Raw genomic sequence first — 20392 nt, 5'->3', positions numbered from 1 at the left:
CTTGCTTGAATCCTGATGGAGCAGTGAGAAAGGGACTCATGTCTGAGTATACCCTGCCACACCTATAGTGGCCAAAAACGATTTAGAAAAGGGGGTGGTGATGAACAGAGTGTCTGAGTTAAACAGACCACTCTTACCCAGTCCAAAGATCAGGGCTTGATCCATCACCGTTATTTATCTCACTGCCCCATCCCAGCTCAGAACCTGGCTATATGCAAATCAGTCTGTCCCTGGCCCAGTGCATCATGGGAACAGGGCAGACTAAACTACCGAGCCAATTCTTCACCAGAAAGGAGACAAGCTACCGGGGACCGGTTTCTGGCATTTCAGCCTTCTTCGGCCCGGCTTGCTTGAATCCTGATGGAGCAGTGAGAAAGGGACTCATGTCTGAGTATACCCTGCCACACCTATAGTGGCCAAAAACGATTTAGAAAAGGGGGTGGTGATGAACAGAGTGTCTGAGTTAAACAGACCACTCTTACCCAGTCCAAAGATCAGGGCTTGATCCATCACCGTTATTTATCTCACTGCCCCATCCCAGCTCAGAACCTGGCTATATGCAAATCAGTCTGTCCCTGGCCCAGTGCATCATGGGAACAGGGCAGACTAAACTACCGAGCCAATTCTTCACCAGAAAGGAGACAAGCTACCGGGGACCGGTTTCTGGCATTTCAGCCTTCTTCGGCCCGGCTTGCTTGAATCCTGATGGAGCAGTGAGAAAGGGACTCATGTCTGAGTATACCCTGCCACACCTATAGTGGCCAAAAACGATTCGATTTAGAAAAGGGGGTGGTGATGAACAGAGTGTCTGAGTTAAACAGACCAGCTATGGCAGCAATCTTGGAACAGTCACAAAAAGCAGAAGAGTAGAAAAAGGACACCCAACACCATTTCGCCTTGTTTCATCGATCCAAGCCGATCGTTATGAAAAATATACAGTGCATGTAATAAATCAAACAATTAAGAAATTAAACATAAATCAAATAACTTATTCCATTTCCAACAGTCAAGAAATTCATCTAACATAATCAGATATGATTATTTTATCAACTATATCATTTTATTCCAAGGCATATTGTGCTTCAGATGTCATATTTAACATTCAAAACAGAGACACATTACTCCAGCAAGAGTTTTCTATACATATAATACTTCAATTTTCAACAAAAACGTAATTTTATAAATTGGTAAAAACTTTATCTTAATAGAAGACTACAATTTCTTCATTGATTGATCATACCTCATTAGGTATCATTAAAAATCCTTGTCAACACTCACATTCCTAGAGAGAAACAAATGTTATATTCACAATTATACATATAGGTGGACAGAGCCCCTGGAGTGAGAGCCCCTTACCCTATTTGCATGACCCTCTAGGGTCAACTAAAATCCACCGTATTCATTAGGCTGATTATATAAGCCCTCTCTATAGATTATTGCACACATCTCAAAGCTAGGTGTAAAGTAAAAACGAAAGGGGATAACATAATCATGAAGCAGTCACAAAAAAGATGGCGCTAATGAAAAAGTACAGCCGTACATTCTTCAAGACTATTCAATCCATGATTAATACTGTTACATCGAAAAATCCACCTACATTCTGCTTGATCTAGTATTCGTGTGAGGTCTCCACCTCTACTAGGACACTTGATCTGTTCGATGACCTGCCACTGCAAGTCAGTCGGGGCATGGTTCTTTTCCAGAAAATGAGAGACCAAAGGCGCATGTTCAATCTTACATCGAATGCGGCTTTTGTGTTGGGATAATCAATTTTTTACCCGTTGGGTGGTCTGACCAATATAGATAAGGCCACATGGACACCAAATTGCATAAACCACATTTTGGGAATTGCAATTGGTATGATCTTTTAAATTGATCTTGACATTCCCATGTACAAACTGTTTGGTGTTAATAGTTGAATCACACATGAGACAATTACCTCATCTGTAGTGACCCTGTTGCGTGTTTATCTAGGTTCCCGATCGATACTGTGACCTTATGCCCCTATTCGGCTATAAATCCATTTATTCCCTATATTGGCATAACCGTTCAAGTGCGATATTCAGAAAGTCATCTCTGGCCTCACACGAACAGAGCCACATTCCAGCATAGTTCTCTGCCACTTCCTTTGCGACCAATTAGTGCAATGACAGGGCAGAAGTCACTATCTGATATTCCTAGATTAACACTCCGAGTTCTTCAACAAGATAAAAACTCAGCAAACCTGGAAATCCCCGCTTGCTGTGTTTTGATTAGTAATGGAACTCTAATGAGCAACTGATAGCTATCACTTCCTAGTGACATCTTTAATTGACGTCTTATGTCCAGCAAACTTGCGTCAAACCAGGCACCTGTCAGGTATAAATACTACCAACGTTGCCTTAAGCAATTGCTGTCGTGCACCCTGTTGCTGGTGTCCCATTGCTGCTGCATACAGTACGCTGCTGCTGCTGTCCCTGTGGTGGTGAAGCTACTGATACCATTATCGCTGCTAAAGCGCGAACGATGGTGTGGTATGCTTAGGAGCTGAACAGCCGTCCCTCTGCGAAGAGCCCAGCAGATTCCAGCTGCCCGCGGACGCTGTCCCCCCTCCTTCCTCGACGCGCTGAAAAGAGCCGCTGCCTTTCTCGTGCAGAGAAATCCAGCTCCGGCGTTTCCGGTCTACCCTTGCGGGTGACAGGGATATCGACCCCCTGAAGGAGATACCAGACCTCCATCATTCTATTCAGAGGTATGGTGTTGACTAAACCCTTAGATGAGAATTCTTGAAGCAAACCTTGGCAAAACCAACTTAACTTAAAGCTACTTACTTACTCCCCTTCCACGTGTTAGGCTTAGGTCAGGCACACTGGGGTAGGCTTAGTTAGAAGCACCAGTTGAGTATTTTAGCCTAATGTATATATGACTGTATATATGTTTTATTACTTTTAAACCATTGTATGGCTAAGAAACCATATCAATGCTTTTACAGTATTATTTCGCAATCCTTATCTTACTGTACGTACTTTTTATAATAACAAGTCTTGCAATTGTGGCAATACATTTCTTTTGTACGAGAAGAAAGACTGTTCAATAAATGTTAACCCTTTATTGACAAACGCCCGTCTCTCTATTCTCTACATCTCGAGAAAGTAAACTGCACTAACCTGACTGAGTGAAATACATGTCTATTGTTTCACACGACCCTAGAGATCGACTCTTGATCTGAGGAGCAAAGTTGTCATGTTGCACGGTTGTTGGAAAGCTGAATCCCTTCTTGTCTGTGCCAGGGAAGCTGATCACTTCCCATGCAGAGAAGAAAGTTTCCAGTGACCTCTGAGCCAGTTGGTAACACACCCAATTAAGTTTAGCATAGTCAGTGGAGGCCTGGAATATCCGCAGTTCCACGTCGATACTACTGTTTATGTTATTCCAATGCGCAGGGCCTAGTGGGAAACTAGGAACTACACTACAACCCACAATTCGATTAAGTCCCCAAAGTGTGGTCAAGTCAGGTGACTGTTTGGCTGGCAAAGCAGCCCGAACTATGTGATCCTGCATGGTTTTGCCCCGTTTAAAAGCAAAAAGTGGTTGTTCCTTGGAGATACCCACCGCTTGTACCAGGGGCAAATAGCGTTTAACAATCTTGACAATGTGATTGCTCTTGGTCCCAAATGTGGTAACACATGGTATGCTTTCTGTTTTCTTGGGGGCACGAGGAGTCAAAAGAAATTCTCTGTGATTATACCATGCTCTTTTTAAAGAGCGTTTAATTAAACATCTTGGATAACCACGATGTTCCAATTTCTTAGCCAATATTTCTGCCTCCCGAAAGTAATCCTCCCTAAATAAGCAGTTTCTACGTATGCGCAGAAACTGCCCAAAAGGGAGTCAGTCCCTCAGTCCACGTGGATGCTGGCTAGAATATTCAAACAAAGTATTTTGGGCTGGTGGTTTAATGAACAGTTTAGTGGCCAATTTCCCTTCATCTGGAATGATAGTCAGATCCAGAAAGTCAGCACTCTCACAAGTAGCTTGAGAGGTGAATTTCAGATCCGAAGAACAGGTGTTCAACCACTTTAGAACATCTTGGAGGTTCAATACTTTGCCCGTCCAGATGAAAAAAATATCATCAAAGTAACGGCGTCAATGTCGCACATTTTCAAAGTATGGATTTTGTTGTTGATTATAGATGTATTTGCGTTCGAAATTATCCACAAATAAAATCGCAAAATTGGGGGCATAAGAAGCCCCCATAGAAGTTACCTTTATCTGTAGATAAAATACCCCATCAAACTCCAAATAGTTTTTAGTGAGTGAGATGGTCAGTAAATCAATGATGAAGTCAGTGGGCACCGTCACAGGGCCTGGCCTGATATCTAGATCCTCGCAGATTACCTCAATCCCCTCCCTCTGTGGTATATTAGTGTATAAGGATTCAATATCCAAATACACCAATAACTCACTGAGGGGATCAAATTGCATCTGTTCTAATTGACTAATGATATCACCGCTGTCACGTACATAGCTCCGGGTAAGAGGAGCTAATTCCTTGATAAATACGCCAATATATTTGATATTTGCACAAAGGTTCCAAGACCGACCCACAGCCAGAGACTATGGGTCGGCCTGGAGGATTAATCACACTCTTGTGCACCTTTGGTAAGATGTATAACACAGGAGTGCGTGGTGCTTTAGCATTCAGAAAATCTAATTCTTTTAGGCTAAGGAATCCAGCAAGTTTCCCAGTGATGTGGTTCTCAAAATCGTTTTCTGTAAATCAGATAGAGGATTCTTTCGCAAAATCATATAATGATCAGTACTATCAAGTTGACGATGAATCTCAGATTTGTACATCACAATTGGTTGTATCACGGCCAATGGTTTCAAGATCGTCGACGTTTCGACCCTATGGACGCCTTAGTTGAGGGTCTGGGGCGGGTCTTCTTCAGGACATGGGGCAGTGGTATAGTGCCTGTAGGTTAGTTAGGTAAGTTATCAGAATGGATTTGCAAGAATTGGGTGAGAAAAAGAGTGATGGGTGATGTTCATTACTTGTGCACTCACCGATGGGCCTTCGTGAGTTAGACCCTGAGTTATTGCTACAGAAGTTATTCCAGGCGTAGAGGACTTTCAAATCTGTTGAATTAAATGAGTGTATGATGAGCATTAACACATATCTATTGGAGCTAATCCGCTCTGTCCCTAATCATGGCGAACACATTCCACACACTAATGAGTATAAACTCACCCAGTAGTTGACACTAATGGTTCCTTCCCACATTGATTTCCGAAGGGGACCTCCTAAAGCTTGAAATGATTATAATGCTCCTTGAGACTCAGGTCGCCGTATTAATCGGACGATCTGTGAAGGAAAGGTTTGCGTAGTCAGCATGGTATTCTACGCATTAAAAATTATAGCGAGCTGATGTTCAAAAACATCAAAGCAGTCTCACCTACTGAAGTAAATGCATTCTCTTGATCTGCATCCAAGAATGAGATCTGTTTCCATCAGCTCGCTCCTGCAACGTACGATCGGCAATCCAGTATGGACTGAGCCGGTTGAAGCAAGTTAACTCCCCTCGAGGACACTGTTGCACACAAGCGTTGTATTGTTACTAGGCAACAGATCAAGTTACGCGCTGTTGCATGCAAGCATTGTTTGGTTGCTAGGCAACAGATTAAATCCCCTCAAGGACGCTGTTGCACGCAAGCGTTGTGTTGCACGCAAGCGTTGTTAGGTTGCTAGGCAACAGATCGAGTTACGTGAAGCCATCATGAGTTTTTGCTAGCTAGTTGGGATGTTTTACATCAAGCGCGATGTTGATTGGGTCATATTAGTTGTGGCAGAGTATCTTTGCATATAACTTGGAAGGCGGGGGTTAAAATGTGACAGATATTGACACACGATATAAACAACTGAATGGTAGTCGTGTGGAATACTATTCATGCAGATGAAACATTTTGCGATACCATCATCATAAAATTCAAACCTACAATATATTATACGATATTTCATTCTCATAGTGTGTAGACACTTGAAAATGCGCAAAGAAGCGCACCAAGTCCACAACACATGTACTGTGACAGGTTAGTTCAATTGAAATACAGGAAAGTGAGGTTGTGAACCCATATGCTTAGAGTTGTCCCATTTGCTTGGCTGTCTCCTCTCGTTCATTCAACCCCCCCCTGTACCGTATTGAGAGTGTATAACCACCTACACTCCTTGTAATTGAGTGACTTGGTAACGGAACCACCTCTTGCACTAGGTGTTATTTCTCTAGGACCCTCCACCTGATGTCTTCTGGTGTATGTCTGTGGGTGTTGAAGTGTTCTACCAACGGTGCACCCACCGTGTTGCACCTAATCCTACTCATGTGTTGTAAAATTCTGTTTTTTACCTTCTGTTTTGTCTGTCCCACGTATGTCAGAGCACATGGGCATGTGATGGCATACATGACCTGTGTGCTATTGCAGTTTGTAAACGGTGTCAGTTTAAATGTTCTTGTTTTATGGATAAAGCTAGAGCCCTCAAGGCAGTAGTCACAGGCTCTGCAGTTGCCACATTTATAGTGACCAGCTAATGGTGGCAGGTTTAGCAGATTTCTCAAATCGGGCTGTTTCGGGGGATCCAAGAAGGCTTTCACCACAGTGTCTTTTATGTTTCTGCCCCTCTTGAAGGCAAACAAGGGTTGTTGCACCATTTGTAATTCCCCATGAACTAGGTTCCAATATTTTTTTAAGATATTTTGTATATCATTGCTCTTGGTATTGTATGTGGTTACACACACAATGCCACCAGGTTCATTGGACTTCTCTTTCGTCTCAAGTAGTGCTTCTCTCGGTTGGTACCATGCACGCTTCTTAGCAAGCTTCAATAGGCCTGAGGGGTATCCACGGTTTTTCAGTCTTTTGGTCAAGTCATCTGCCTCTTGAAAAAAGTATTTTCTCTGAGAGCAATTCCTCCTGAATCTAAGGTACTGCCCATAGGGCAGGTTGTCCCTCATGTTTCTTGGGTGATGAGATCCGTACATAAGTAGTGTGTTTCTCTCCTTGGGTTTACGTTATAAATCACTGTATAACAATCCGTCTTCTGCTTGGAAGGTCAGGTCTAGGAAGTCAATAGACTCCCTACTCTGGGCCATCGTGAACTGTATGTCAATGCTCCTATTATTTAGCCAAATCCGGAACTCCTCCAACTCCTCTTCATCACCTGACCAAATCATCGAAACATCGTTGATGTAGCGTTTCCATATATCAATCTTCTCCAGAAACGGATTAGTCAGGTCATACAAATGTTCTTCCTCGTACTTGTCCATGAAGAGATTTGCCAGACTAGGCGCATATGTTGCGCCCATGACCACGCCCTTGCATTGGTAGTAAAATTGTCCCTTAAAGACAAAATAGTTTTTCTTCATTGCTATATCCAATAGTTTGTTCAGGAACTCCGTCGGAATCCAATGTGGTCTGCTTCTCTGGTCCAATGTCATTCTTATCACCTCTATTGCCCTGTCTTGAGGGATGAAAGTGAGTAGCGATGATACATCCAATGTGACCAGTATTTGTTTGTTGCCATCTAAAGTTTGACCCTCAAGTAGCTGGATAATGTGCATACTATCTCGCACATAGGACTTTGTAGATGGCACCCATGGTTGCAAAAAATGATCAATAAATTGATTCAATTGTTCAAGTATTGAGCCGCAGCATGAGACTATAGGTCTTCCCGGCGGATTCCCTAGTCTTTTTTTCCCTTCTGAAGGGTATATATGGACGGTATCCTTGGTTCCTGTTAATTAAGAAAGTCTCGCTCATGTTGGCTCAAGAATCCTTCTTCTATTCCCTCCTGGGTTGTTACTTCTATCAACGCTTTGATTTTCTTTGTAGGGTCTCTTGAAACCTTCAGGTAACTCTCCTGTACCCGTAGCAGTTGTTTGATCTCCGAGATGTAGTCTTGAGTATTCTGGACCACTATCGCCCCTCCTTTGTCCGCCACCTTTATTACTATCGCAGCATTCTTTCCAAGGTCATTACGGGCCACTTTCTCCTCTTTGCTTATATTGCATTTCATGTATTTTCTTTCTCCAATCAGTTACATAGTATCCTCTAAGACAACCTTCTCAAAGGCCAGTATTCTATCACTCATCATGACAGAAGCTGGCGTAAAAGTGGGCGGTGGCCTAAAACTGGTTGCTGTCTGTTTTGGTGCAAAAATATTTTTGGTGAAGAAGTATTTTAATCTGATCTTGCGAAAGAATCTTTGTAATTCCAATCTAACCTGGAATGAATCAGGTGCAATTGTAGGTACATACGATAATCCTTTCGCTAAAATGCCCATTTCTGCATCAGTCATTTCATAGTCCGACAAATTTATAACAGGAACCAGCTGTATTCCCTCAGTTCTAGCTTGCAATGCAATACATATTTCGCCATCCATGAATGCTAGCGTGTCCTCCATAACAAGGGGATTGTCATGTACCTGCACAGTAAGTACATCCATGGCAAGAGTTTGGCCCTCTATGTTAGGGTATTGAATGGCCTGGGGTCCGGCAGTTAGCATGTTTGCAGTGTCTCCCTCTGTATCAGTGACTACCACCTGTATGTCTGTCTCCTGGTTGAGATCTCCCCGTGTGTCTCCGGCTGGTAGAATCTGACTCTGGAAGTTCCCTGTGTGTATCTTGTTCGTCCCCATTTCTTGGATCGTTCTCAATTCTGTTGCCTCCCCCCGCCTCAGTTGTCTCTGGGCTGGCCCTCCCCTAAAAAAGGACGGCGACCTTGTGTTCTCCACTGCTTGTTTAGGGTCTATCAGTCTCAGAGTCTGAACTGCTTCCTGCAGATGAGTCTGAAAAGGTATTAAACCTTTGCGTACCCTGTCTGCCCCTATTGGTGTAGAACCCCTGGTTATCTTGTTGATAATAGTCGTCTGCGAGATATGGGTATGTCATTTTTTTGTCGTAATTCTTTACGTCCTTTCTCAATTTATCTAACTTCCTACCAAGTGTAATCGTGGTAAACTCAGAAAGGGTTTTTCCAGCACGCTCCAATGCCTCTTTGGTATTCGTGAGTGCCGAATCCCCCAATATCTCGTTCTTAAGTTCCGCAATTTCTTGCATCAATTTTTTCACGTATTCAATGGCTGTCTCGACTCCAAGCACCATCCAGTGCCTGGAGCAGTTGTTTGCCACGAAGCTAAAGCCCTCTCGGAATTTGGGTACGTCTATGAAGATAGGTGGCTCATTACGCACCTGGAGATCTTTTGGTATTATATTCGCCTCCAAGTATTTTGTTAATACATGCCCATGTAGGCGTGATCTTATCAATTTCTTCTCCAGTTTTTCTAGTTTTGCTAGTTTGGCATTTCGACCAGCATCCGTTGACGATCTCTCGCCTCCTAACAGAAAGCTGGATGCACCCTGATCCTGGTTTAATTTGGCTATATATTCTTCAGTGTAGGACAAGGTTTCCTTGTCGGACATATTCAAATACACATCAAGGTTTCAATACCATAAGACTTCAATGGTTTCTTCGAACAATACAACATTAAATGAGAGTGAAAAACCCTCGCAGATATTCACCTGCACTTTATAATGTAAATCACCATGGGGTGACCCAGTATCCCTTAGAACCTGAGCGAAACAATTAAATATAAACAATAGTTCTGTCGGGTATGTAACCTCATTACTTCAATACATGAATTAAATCCTTTCACAGTTCAATTAGTCATACGGTTACTTAAGACAGTGCTCCAAAAGAGGAGCTTGCTCACAATGCAAATCTGAAACCAAAAAAGTTCAGGGTAATCATCCGTTTTTAATCTATGAATTAATTTTTCATTCATAAATAAATACCCTGTTTGTACATAAAGATTATTCAATCAAAACTTATTCACAATTTACAAATACTTTTTCTAAAGACGGCACATTATAAAATTGAGTGAATATAATGTGACATGAAGTGAAATAGTGACATTCAAACGTGATTATGTACAAGTGAGTGAAGGGGGGGGGAGGAAAAGTGTTTTTTGGCTAGTTCCAGTATTTAGTTATAATTATCCCAGTAGTCCACTTAGATTGGCTACAGTAAAACTGGATATCCTGTACTGGTCCAATGGTTTCAATATTGTCGACTTTTCGACCCTATGGACGCCTTAGTTGAGGGTCTGGGGCGGATCTTCTTCAGGACATGGGGCAGTGGTTTAGCGCCTGTAGGTTAGACAGGTAAGTTATCAGAATGGATTTGCAAAAATTGGGTGAGAAAAGGAGTGATGAGTGACATTCATTACTTGTGTACTCACTGATGGGCCTTCGTGAGTTAGACCCCGAGTTATTGCTGCGGAAGTTATTTTAGGCGTAGAGGACTTTCAAATCTGTTGAATTAAATGAGCGTATGATGAGCATTAACACATATCTATTGGAGCTAATCCGCTCTGTCCCTAATCATGGCGAACACATTCCACACACTAATGAGTATAAACTCACCCAGTAGTTGACACTAATGGTTCCCGCGATGATTTCCGAAGAGGACCTCCTAGAGCTTGAAATGATTATAATGCTCCTTGAGACTCAGGTCGCCGTATTAATCGGACGATCTCTGAAGGAAAGGTCTGCGTAGTCAGCATGGTATTCTACGCATTAAAAATGATAGCGAGCTGATGTTCAAAAACATCAAAGCAGTCTCACCAACTGTAGTAAATACATTCTCTTGATCTGCATCCAAGAATGAGATCTGTTTCCATCCGCTCGCTCCTGCAACGTATGAGCGGCAATCCAGGTTGGACTGAGCCGGTTGAAGCAAGTTAACTCCCCAGGAGGGCGCTGTTGCACGCAAGCGTTGTTTTGTTATTAGGCAACAGAACGAGTTATGCGCTGTTGCACGCAAGCGTTGTTTGGTTACTAGGCAACGGATTACATCCCCTCGAGGACGCTGTTGCACGCAAGCGTTGTGTTGCACGCAAGCGTTGTTTGGTTGCTAGGCAACAGATCGAGTTGCGCTCTATTCACAAGAAGCCATAACGAGTTTTTGCAAGCTTGTTTGGATGTTTTACATCAAGCGCGACGTTGATTGGGTCATATTAGTTGTGGCACAGTATCTTTGCATATAACTTGGAAGGTGGGGGTTAAAATGTGACGGATATTTACACACAATATAAACAACTGAATGGTAGTCATGTGGAATACTATTCATGCAGATGAAATATTTTGCGATACCATCATCATAAAATACAAACTTACGATATATTATACGATATTTCATTCTCATAGTGTGTAGACACTTGAATATGCGCAAAGAAGCGCTTCAAGTCCACAACACAAGTACTGTGACCGGTTAGTTCAATTCAAATACAGGAAAGTGAGATTGTGAACCCATATGCTTAGAGTTGTCCCATTTGCTTGGCTGTCTCCTCTCGTTCATTCAACCCCTCCTGTACCGTATTGAGGGTGTATATCCACCTACACTCCTTGTAATTGAGTGACTTGGTAACGGATCCACCTCTTGCACTAGGTGTTATTTCCTCTAGGACCCCCCACCTGATGTCTTCTGGTGTATGGCTGTGGGTGTTGAAGTGTTCTTCCAACGGTGCACCCACCGTGTTGCACCTAATCCTACTCATGTGTTGTAAAATTCTTGTTTTTACCTTCTGTTTTGTCTGTCTCACGTATGTCAGAGCACAGGCGCATGTGATGGCATAGATGACCTGTGTGTAATTGCAGTTTGTAAACAGTGTCAGTTTAAATGTTCTTGTTTTATGGATAAAGCTTGCGCCCTCAAGGCAGTAGTCACAGGCTCTGCAGTTGCCACATTTATAGTGACCAGCTAATGGTGGCAGGTTTAGCAAATTTCTTAAATCGGACTGTTTTGGGGAATCAAGAAGGCTTATTTTATGTTTCTGCCCCTCTTGAAGGCAAACATGGGTTGTTGCACCATTTGTAATTCCCCTTGAACTAGGTTCCAGTATTTTTTAGTGATCTTTTGTATATCAATTCAATTCAATTCAAAAAGTCTTTATTCGGATTTCAACAAATCCATAAAAGCAACACATTTAAAATACATTAAAAGAATTAGAGAATTGTCCCAAGAAGCTAAGGACTACAAAAAGTGCATACAAACATGGATGTAAACGTTCAGTGTAATCCAGTTACTAAAGTGCGAGAGCTTTGGGAACTATGAGACACATAAACAGTTCAAGGGGATTCCATCGTTTTGCGTGCATGGGAAATAACTTTCAAAAATGAACTTGCACGAAAAATCAATTCATCATTTTCTATTTATAAAAGCATAGAGTAGGATTGAATCAGGGAAACCGGTCTGCATTTTTTAAAATATGGTGATAAAAACCATTTGGTATATTTCATGTAAAATTTACAGTTAAAAAAGAAATGTAAATCATTTTGCCTGCTAACTCCATCGCAAGGACAGGGGCAGGGCATACTTCCTGAGTTCATCATGCTATGGCCCAGAGGAAAACAAAGTGAACATTTTATAGACCCTGCTCTCATACGAAATAGTAACGATCTCTCCCAATTCGTCATTGGGAGTCTTAGATATAGAGGAATTTGTTGTGGTGATGAGTCATTATTTACATTATTCACATAGGACTCAACAGTTTGTTTTTGCAGTTCTTCTTCCAACCTCTTTTCCCTAAAAAGGGCATAAAGTCAGGATTGTACTTCCTTTTTATCCGTATTCTTAATCTGGGAAGGATCGTTAAAGAGGTGGTCTTTGCCTATACTGTTCAAACTTTCCTGTGTTGCCCGAAGCCACGGAATGCTCATTCCTTTATCACAGTCTAAGCACTCCTTCAGGATATCCTGTGTTAGGGTGGCACGGTCGTTGACCCAAATAGCCAACCAGAACAGGGCAGGCCTTGCAGCGATGAAGAATGAATGTCAAGGAGAGAGGTAGGGAGAGTATATGACACTCTTGTTCCCCGGTCAAATGTCAAAAAACAAAAGAAGAGTGTCTGGGAGGAGGCTAAGCCGTTCTAGGGAGCACAGTAACAACCACACTGGGATGTTTAAGAAGGCCCTCACTCACCACCTAGTGATGACATGCTTCATCATTGGGCCCCACCAAAGAGACCGAGTGTCTCTTTGGTGTGCTGCAACGCCAGGATTACTGCGGAGCGGGTTGGTGAGTTGAGGGCGTGTTGAATGGAAATGAACATATAGTGAGTGATGAGGGTATTTAAAATTGTCAGTAGTATATCTGAAGTAACTTTATTAAATGATCACTAAGGACAAAAAGTATAAAATATATGTGAGGACCCAGTCCACTTTTAATTGAGTGGTGGGATCCTAGAGGGTAGTCGACATGTTTCTTGCCATCGAAACGGTGTTAATTTACCCGGCAATTCGTCAGGACTGGGTGTGATAAACCCTGGCGGTATGGGCACTCTAAGGCCCACCCTTACCTAGGGACGTGAAATGTGAAAATTATAAAAAATGGTGAAAAAAGTGCAAAAAAATTAGGAATAATTGATAAATTCCTAATTACTCCTGGTTTAGGAGGCTTCTACTGATCGTTTCTGCACCTGGAGGATAAAGGGACAGAGACACACAGGTAGGACAAGACACACATTTAGAATTACTCCTTGTTGTCATCAGTCTTGTTGTGAATATCGTGCTCCAAACGTGAAAGACACTCTAGCTGTGGAAAAAATAGCGCTATGTTTAACACCGCCTAGTAGCCATGGGTTCGCAAGAGCTAAGAGAGGTGAGGTGTACTATTTGTGGTACAATCTAGTAGTGACTAGGGGATAAAATAGGTGAAAATCTTCATGGAAGATCGTCAGCTTATCGATCAAATTAAAAAATATATACAGATCGTGATCAAGTTAAAATTGTCTCACTTTTAAGGTGTTGCGAAAGAACACCATGGGTCTCAGGAGGGGGGTGGGAGCGTATTCGGCACACCCTATATTATGGCATAACACAAGAAAAACAAAACCGGCATCAGAATTATGACAGCCCCTTTGGCAAGCGGGGCGCGATCAATACTTAGCTCATTGCAGGCAGGTTGCTCCTACTTACGCCCTCGACGCTCGGCACCCGTAGTGTACCTACGTCGCCCTCGAACCGGACCCCGAAGATGATTGAACGGGTTCGGTTCGTTGTTTAAATGCAGGGTAGCGAGGCGGCAAAAGCTTCCGGGTGGGCGTGGCCAATTGACGTTGTTGGACGTCATGGAGGCGTCACTACGCGGAAGCGTTCTATTGGCTAGAGTGACGGTAAACTCACAGGCATTCAGGACTGGCGATTCTGAGGGGCGTTGTTATAATGGAATTGGCCCGCCTAGTGAGAAGGAAAGCGTCGGTCCGTTACCTGGGTAACATGAATAATCGAAACATCCGCGTGTTACCGCGATGGTTCTTGCGTAAAGTAGTCTGCATTGAGGGTGACAGGGATAATAGAAACATATGCATGTTACCGCGATGGTTCTTGCGTAAAGTTGTCTGCATTGGGGCAAGGAAATGTATTAATGTCCCAGATTGAAATCATGATGAGAGGTCGTAAAGGACTTTGGAATTGGCGCGACCTGCTCATGTGGGATCAAGGGGTATTCATAATGTTGTAGTTTCTGAAATTGTAAGACTCTGATATCACAAGACTCTGATCTGGTTCACTTAATTACTGTATTCCAGGGAATGTCGTCATTTAAACCTATAAGGTGGGTACCCAGTCTGTAGACCCACCTTTGTTCTTTTTCAAATAGAAGATTTGGAGTGTTTCTGGTGCCACTTACATGCTCGATGACAGTCCAACGCATGTCGTTGGGAGTATGGTTGTGCTCCAGGAAATGGCGACTCAGTTTGGTGGTCAGTTTTTTGCACCTGATATTGGAGCGGTGTTCGCCTATTCTTTGCTTCACTTTGCGGGTCGTCATACCTACATAGCGTAGGTCGCAGGTACAGGTAATCAGGTAAATGACATTGTCCGTGTTGCAGTTGGTGTGGCATTTTTGTGTCCATGTTTTCCCAGGTTCAAGTTCAAGGGTTTTTGTGTGTGTCGTAAGGTGACACACACTACAGTTGGCACAGGGAAAGTGGCCAGTGATTTGAGGGAGACCCCAAATTTCAGTGATTGATCTTTCCGTGGTGGGTGTCTCGGTTCTGGGTCGTGTGTGTACAAGGGTGTCCCTCAGGCTGCGCCCTTTTCTGAAAGAGAACAGTGGTTTCTCCCAATCAGTTTTGATGCTTGATACAATGCGCCAATTCCTGTTAATTGATTTCTTCATGTGGTTGGACATAGCATTGTATGTGGTTACGCAAGTCAGTGGTATGGTTTGATTGTTGGTAACCTTATCTTCAAGGAGAGACTCACGTGGTTGATTACGGGCCCTCTTGTAACCTTTGTTTAGTATCTGTGTGGGGTACCCACGAGACTTAAGTTTCTCTGTTAACTCTGCAGACTGGGTTTTGAAGTCTTGGAGTTCTGAGCAATTACGTCTGATTCGCAAATATTGTCCGTATGGGAGGTTTTCTTTTAAGGGTCTTGGGTGAAAGCTCGTAAATTCAAGTAGGTTGTTGCGAGCAGTGGGTTTTTGGTAAGTTTTTGTTGACAGTTTTGTACCGCTGATCTGGATCCTAACGTCCAGGAAGGTGATCTCTGTTTTGCTCACTTCTGAGGTAAATTTAAGGATGGTGTCTAATGTATTAATCCAACCCAGAAAAGCTTGTAATTGTTCATCACTGCCTGTCCATATCAGCAGGACATCGTCAATATAGCGCCTCCATATTTTTATGGAAGACGTCCAGGGGCTGTTGGGTTGTGTTATGTGTCTAGCTTCAAAATCAGCGACGTACAAACCAGCTACGCTGGGGGCAAATGTACTGCCCATTGAAGTCCCCGTTGTTTGTAGGTAGAGTTTGTCTTTGTAGGCAAAGAAATTTTCTTTGAGAGCTATGGTGGCACAGTCTAGGATAAAGGCCTTGGAAGTTTGGTAATCCCAGTTGCAGGAGTCCAAAGCCATCCCCAGGACCTTGATGGTATCGTCCTGGGGGATGCTGGTGTACGGACTCTCAATGTCTAGTGTTACAAGGGTGACTGTGTTTTCTGGAAAGTCAACATTTTGAAGTAATTGCAGTAAACTTTTTGTGTCCTTGAGGTAGGTAGGGGTGTTTTGAACTAAGGGTTTCAGATAGTGGTCACAAAACCGGGAGAGTGGTTCCAATAGGGACCCAAAGCCTGACACAATCGGTCTTCCTGGTGGTGGTAGCCGGTTTTTGTGTGTCTTCGGGAGAGTGTAAAAATAAGGTATTACGCTTTCACTGGTACTGAGAAAGTCAGCCTCATTTTTGGAGATTTCTCCGTTTTCCTCGGCTCTTTTAACCAGAGTGGTGATCCGTGCTCTTAGCTCAATGGTCGGGTCTTGTGTTAGGGGAGTGTAGTTTCTCCTATCAGCGAGGAGGACTTCACAGGCCTTATCGTAATCAATGGTGTTTTGGATTACCAGACCCCCGCCCTTGTCTGCTGGTTTTATAGTGATCATGGGATCATTTTGTAGGGATCTTAGTGCTTGGTATTCCTCTGTGCTGAAGTTGCAGTAGGTTGGGGCAGCCTGGTAGGTTTCCAGGATATCCTGTGTTAGGGTGGCACGGTCGTTGACCCAAATAGCCAACCAGAACAGGGCAGGCCTTGCAGCGATGAAGTCATTTATGTAGGGTAAGTTTAGTTCAACGTGGCAAATGTACCCAGATGAGGAAATTGGAGCTCCCAGTAGTTTCTTGCACAACCGGTTCTCTCCTGTCTGCAGGCTGGGGGTTTTTACTATCCCCCAAATCTCAGCGCCATAGGTTGCTACCGGGGCACACTGCAATCTGTATATCTTTAAAATTGCTTTTGTTGCTTCGGTCCTCTTTGGCCGTGGGAGGGAGAGGATTGAGTTTATGGCCTTTGAGAACTTGCCTGTGGTGTGGGCAAGATGCCCACTCCACAGGCCGTTCGCAGCAAAGACCATACCTAGGTAAGTAAATGTTTTTGTAGAGTACAACTTGTCCTGTCGTATAGAAATAGAATTAAGTTGTTTGGCCCCCGGCCCGCAGGACATAATAAAAGATTTTTTAAAATTCACTTTAATATCCAGATTCCCCATATAATTTACAAAGTTCTTAACCAAGGCATGTAGGGCATTTGGTGTTAAACCCATAATCACCGCGTCGTCGGCCTACAAAAGTGCAAGTAGCAATCTCCCTTGGATTCTCGGGGCATCGGTGGTCACCTTTTTCAGAGAGTCGCTCAGTCCGTTTATGAAAATGATGAACAACAGGGGTGCTAAAACGCACCCCTGTCTCACACCTCTTTCAACCTTGATTGCCCCTGAGATTTCACCCTCCATGCCAATCCGTACCTGCGCTTTTGTATTTGCATGTAGATAGGCCAGGAAATGCACCAAGGGCTCGTCAAGGCCATAGGACAGGAGAATCGCCCACAATTTAGACCTGTTTACCAAGTCGAATGCGGACGATAAGTCCATAAATGCTAAGTAAATAGGCGAGGCCCTAGCTATATTATATTTACTAATTATGAGATTTAAATTCAAACATTGTTCAATTGTCCCGACCTTGCTTCTAAAACCCATTTGGCATCTGTCCAACACCCCCGCTTCTTCAGCCCAGTCATTCACTCTGTTATACAACACCCGGCCCAGGATTTTCAGGGTATTATCCAAGAGCGAAATGGGCCTGTAATTTGCGGGGTCAGATCTTTCGCCCTTTTTATAAATAGGGACTATTATACTTGTTGACCAGGTGTCAGGGATAGGGACCAGCGGCAGACAATTGAAAACATTAGCCAGGATGGGTCCCCAGAATTCCGGCTTGTGTTTGATTAGATCAATTGGGAAGCCATCCGGCCCAGGCGCCTTGTTTCCAAGGCTTTGATTAATAGCCACGATGACCTCCCCCTGGGTTATGTCTAGTGGTTTCAATTTACCGGGACTATGGTCTTCTGTAGAAATGCCCGGGTTGGCATATATTGTGGAGAAATGTTGTTCCCATTGCTGGCTTGAGATGGTACAGCTTATTGGGGATAACTGCTTACCCATGTCCCGCATCTTTCTTACTGCAGGCCAAAAGGTAGCACCATTTCCCACAGCAGCGGAAACAGTTAATTCCTCCCAGTGCTCTTCCACTATGGCAGCCTTCCTTATCCCTATGGTTGTTTTATAAGTTTGTCTAGCAGTCCGTACTTCTATTTGACATCTGGGTTTAGAGTTTAAAGCCCTACGAAGAGCCTTATTTGCTGCTGAGCAACGACTATCGAACCACCTAGGCTCATAGTTGGGTTTTTTGTTGGGAACAGTTAAAAGGGTCTTTACAATATTGCAAAGATTAACAAAATCTTTAACTATCCTTTGATGTTTTCCATCAGTAAGTGAGCAGGAATCGACTATGGGTTGGTGGTTATTTATAATTGTATTCATGATGCATCCACTATCCACCCCCCTCCACTTCAGCCTTAAGTTGTTAGTTGAGGGCGTAGTATCCCTAGCTCCAAGGGTGCGAGCAGGGGCTTGGGAAAGTCCTAGTCTAAAGGTGACTTCCAGTGCGTTATGGTCGCCGAAGGCAGTTTCTAGGACTCTAGCCAGAGTGACTCTATCTATTAATTCTGCGGACATGAAAATATAGTCCACTGTACTCGAGTAGTCTCTGCCTCTGAAAGTTGGAATGTATGTGGGTACATTGGTCTTACTTATGTCCATTATGTCCATTAAGGTGTATGCGTTTATAAAACTTTCTAGTTCCTTTCCCCGTTTAGTGGCCCTGTCCATTTGTATGACACCTTCTTTAGCGTTGGGGAACTTTGCATTAAAATCCCCAGCTAAAATAATCCTGTTGTTCGCACATTTGTTAAGGGGTTCAACTATTTTTGCTAGAATTCCAAATAATTCTATATAGTTCTTATTAGGAATAGAATGGAAATCATTGTTATAGAAATTAATTAAATACAGAGGGAACCTACGTGTAAACTCGATTATTTGAATGTTTGGACTTTTAGTGGGTATTAATTTAATGGACCCCCCTAAAGTTATCCTGAACCCAATCAAGAGACCTCCAATAGGGCGTCCAAAAACTGGTTTCTGTGCATTAATGCTATGACATTGGAAGCCCTCTATGGCTACAGCAGAAGTAGCCCATGTCTCTTGTAACATTATTATATCTTTCTCGGATAGGAGTTTTAGCCATTCCAAATCCGACACCCGCTGTTGGAGTCCTGCAATGTTCCAACTAATGATCCTAAGCTCATTGTTGGGTCGCTTATTTGGATATTGTTTCCCGTAGGTTGTATGTGTATCGGGAACTTTTTGGGGGCTACTTAGATCTTGGGATTCGGGTGCTACGGGCTCATTGATATTACCACCTACCTGCTCTTCCCTTATCGGTGTCATCCTTAGACTAATTGGAGCTGGGGGTATGCTAGGGACCTCCTCGGCACACACCTCTTTAATATTCATAGCCTTGCTGTGACTACCCTGATTAACTCCATCCATTTCAGTCTTTTGCAGCCAGGTCGGTGGTGGAAGTCAATCGACCATCTCTAGGCTGCTAAATCTATTAAAGACTGGAATTCACCAGTGAGCATCCCTGCTTATTATATTTCTCTGTGGGTATCTGTAGTTGTCTCTCCCCCACTCTCCCCAATTGTTCCTCAAGTCCCTCTGCCCCACCCGGCACCAACCTCCATCGGAGCCCTGGTCGTGGTAATCAAACCTATCATGATTCCTAGATGGATAGAAGAAGGAGAGATGCCTTGTCTCAATGCCTTCACTATACCCCTCACTTCTCCAGGAACAGATGTAATCTACCGTGCGTGGGTCCTCGAAGTTAATAATCACACAGTCACCCTGTGTTTTCTTTCTCTCGTGGCCCACCCACGGTACTCTCCTGACTGTTAGAATTTTACTCCTGCAGTATGGGGGTAGGGGTCTGTTGTTATTTAGCCAGTAATTGACTTTGTTTAATAAGGACCAAGTAGGTTTGTCAGTGTTATCTGTTATCTCAGGGACCCCCGTCATCACAACTACGTAAGGGCTTGAGCCAGGGGGCAGGTTGGCGGCAAATCTCTCTTGGTTTCCTTTATTCCCGTCCTTATAGTTAGTAGAACTCCCGCCCTTCGGTTGTGATGGGTTTGGTTGATTCCCTTGCGGGTTTGTGTTCGTAATGGGAGGGGTCAGTCTTTTTGCAACATCCTTAGAGGCCAAAGTTGATTTGGGTATGATATTGGGAACTACAGCGGGTTTTTTCGCGGGTTGGCCCAGGGGTTGGTGCGTGCGTGGTTTGGCTGTCTCTAAAGTGGGCGTTGCTTTTGTAGGGGGGGTTTTACTAGGGTGCTTAGTTCGTTTAACTGTTTTTCTATGTTCCCTAGTCTAGCATCTATGGTTGCCAAGTGGGCACTTATAAGTTCCCCAACCTTCGTTA

Source organism: Lissotriton vulgaris, chromosome 4_1 (genome assembly GCF_964263255.1).
Source record: "Lissotriton vulgaris chromosome 4_1, aLisVul1.2, whole genome shotgun sequence".
Taxonomy (NCBI): Eukaryota; Metazoa; Chordata; class Amphibia; order Caudata; family Salamandridae; genus Lissotriton; species Lissotriton vulgaris.
The sequence above is the reverse complement of the archived record's forward strand: the minus strand, read 5'-3'. Positions refer to the sequence as shown.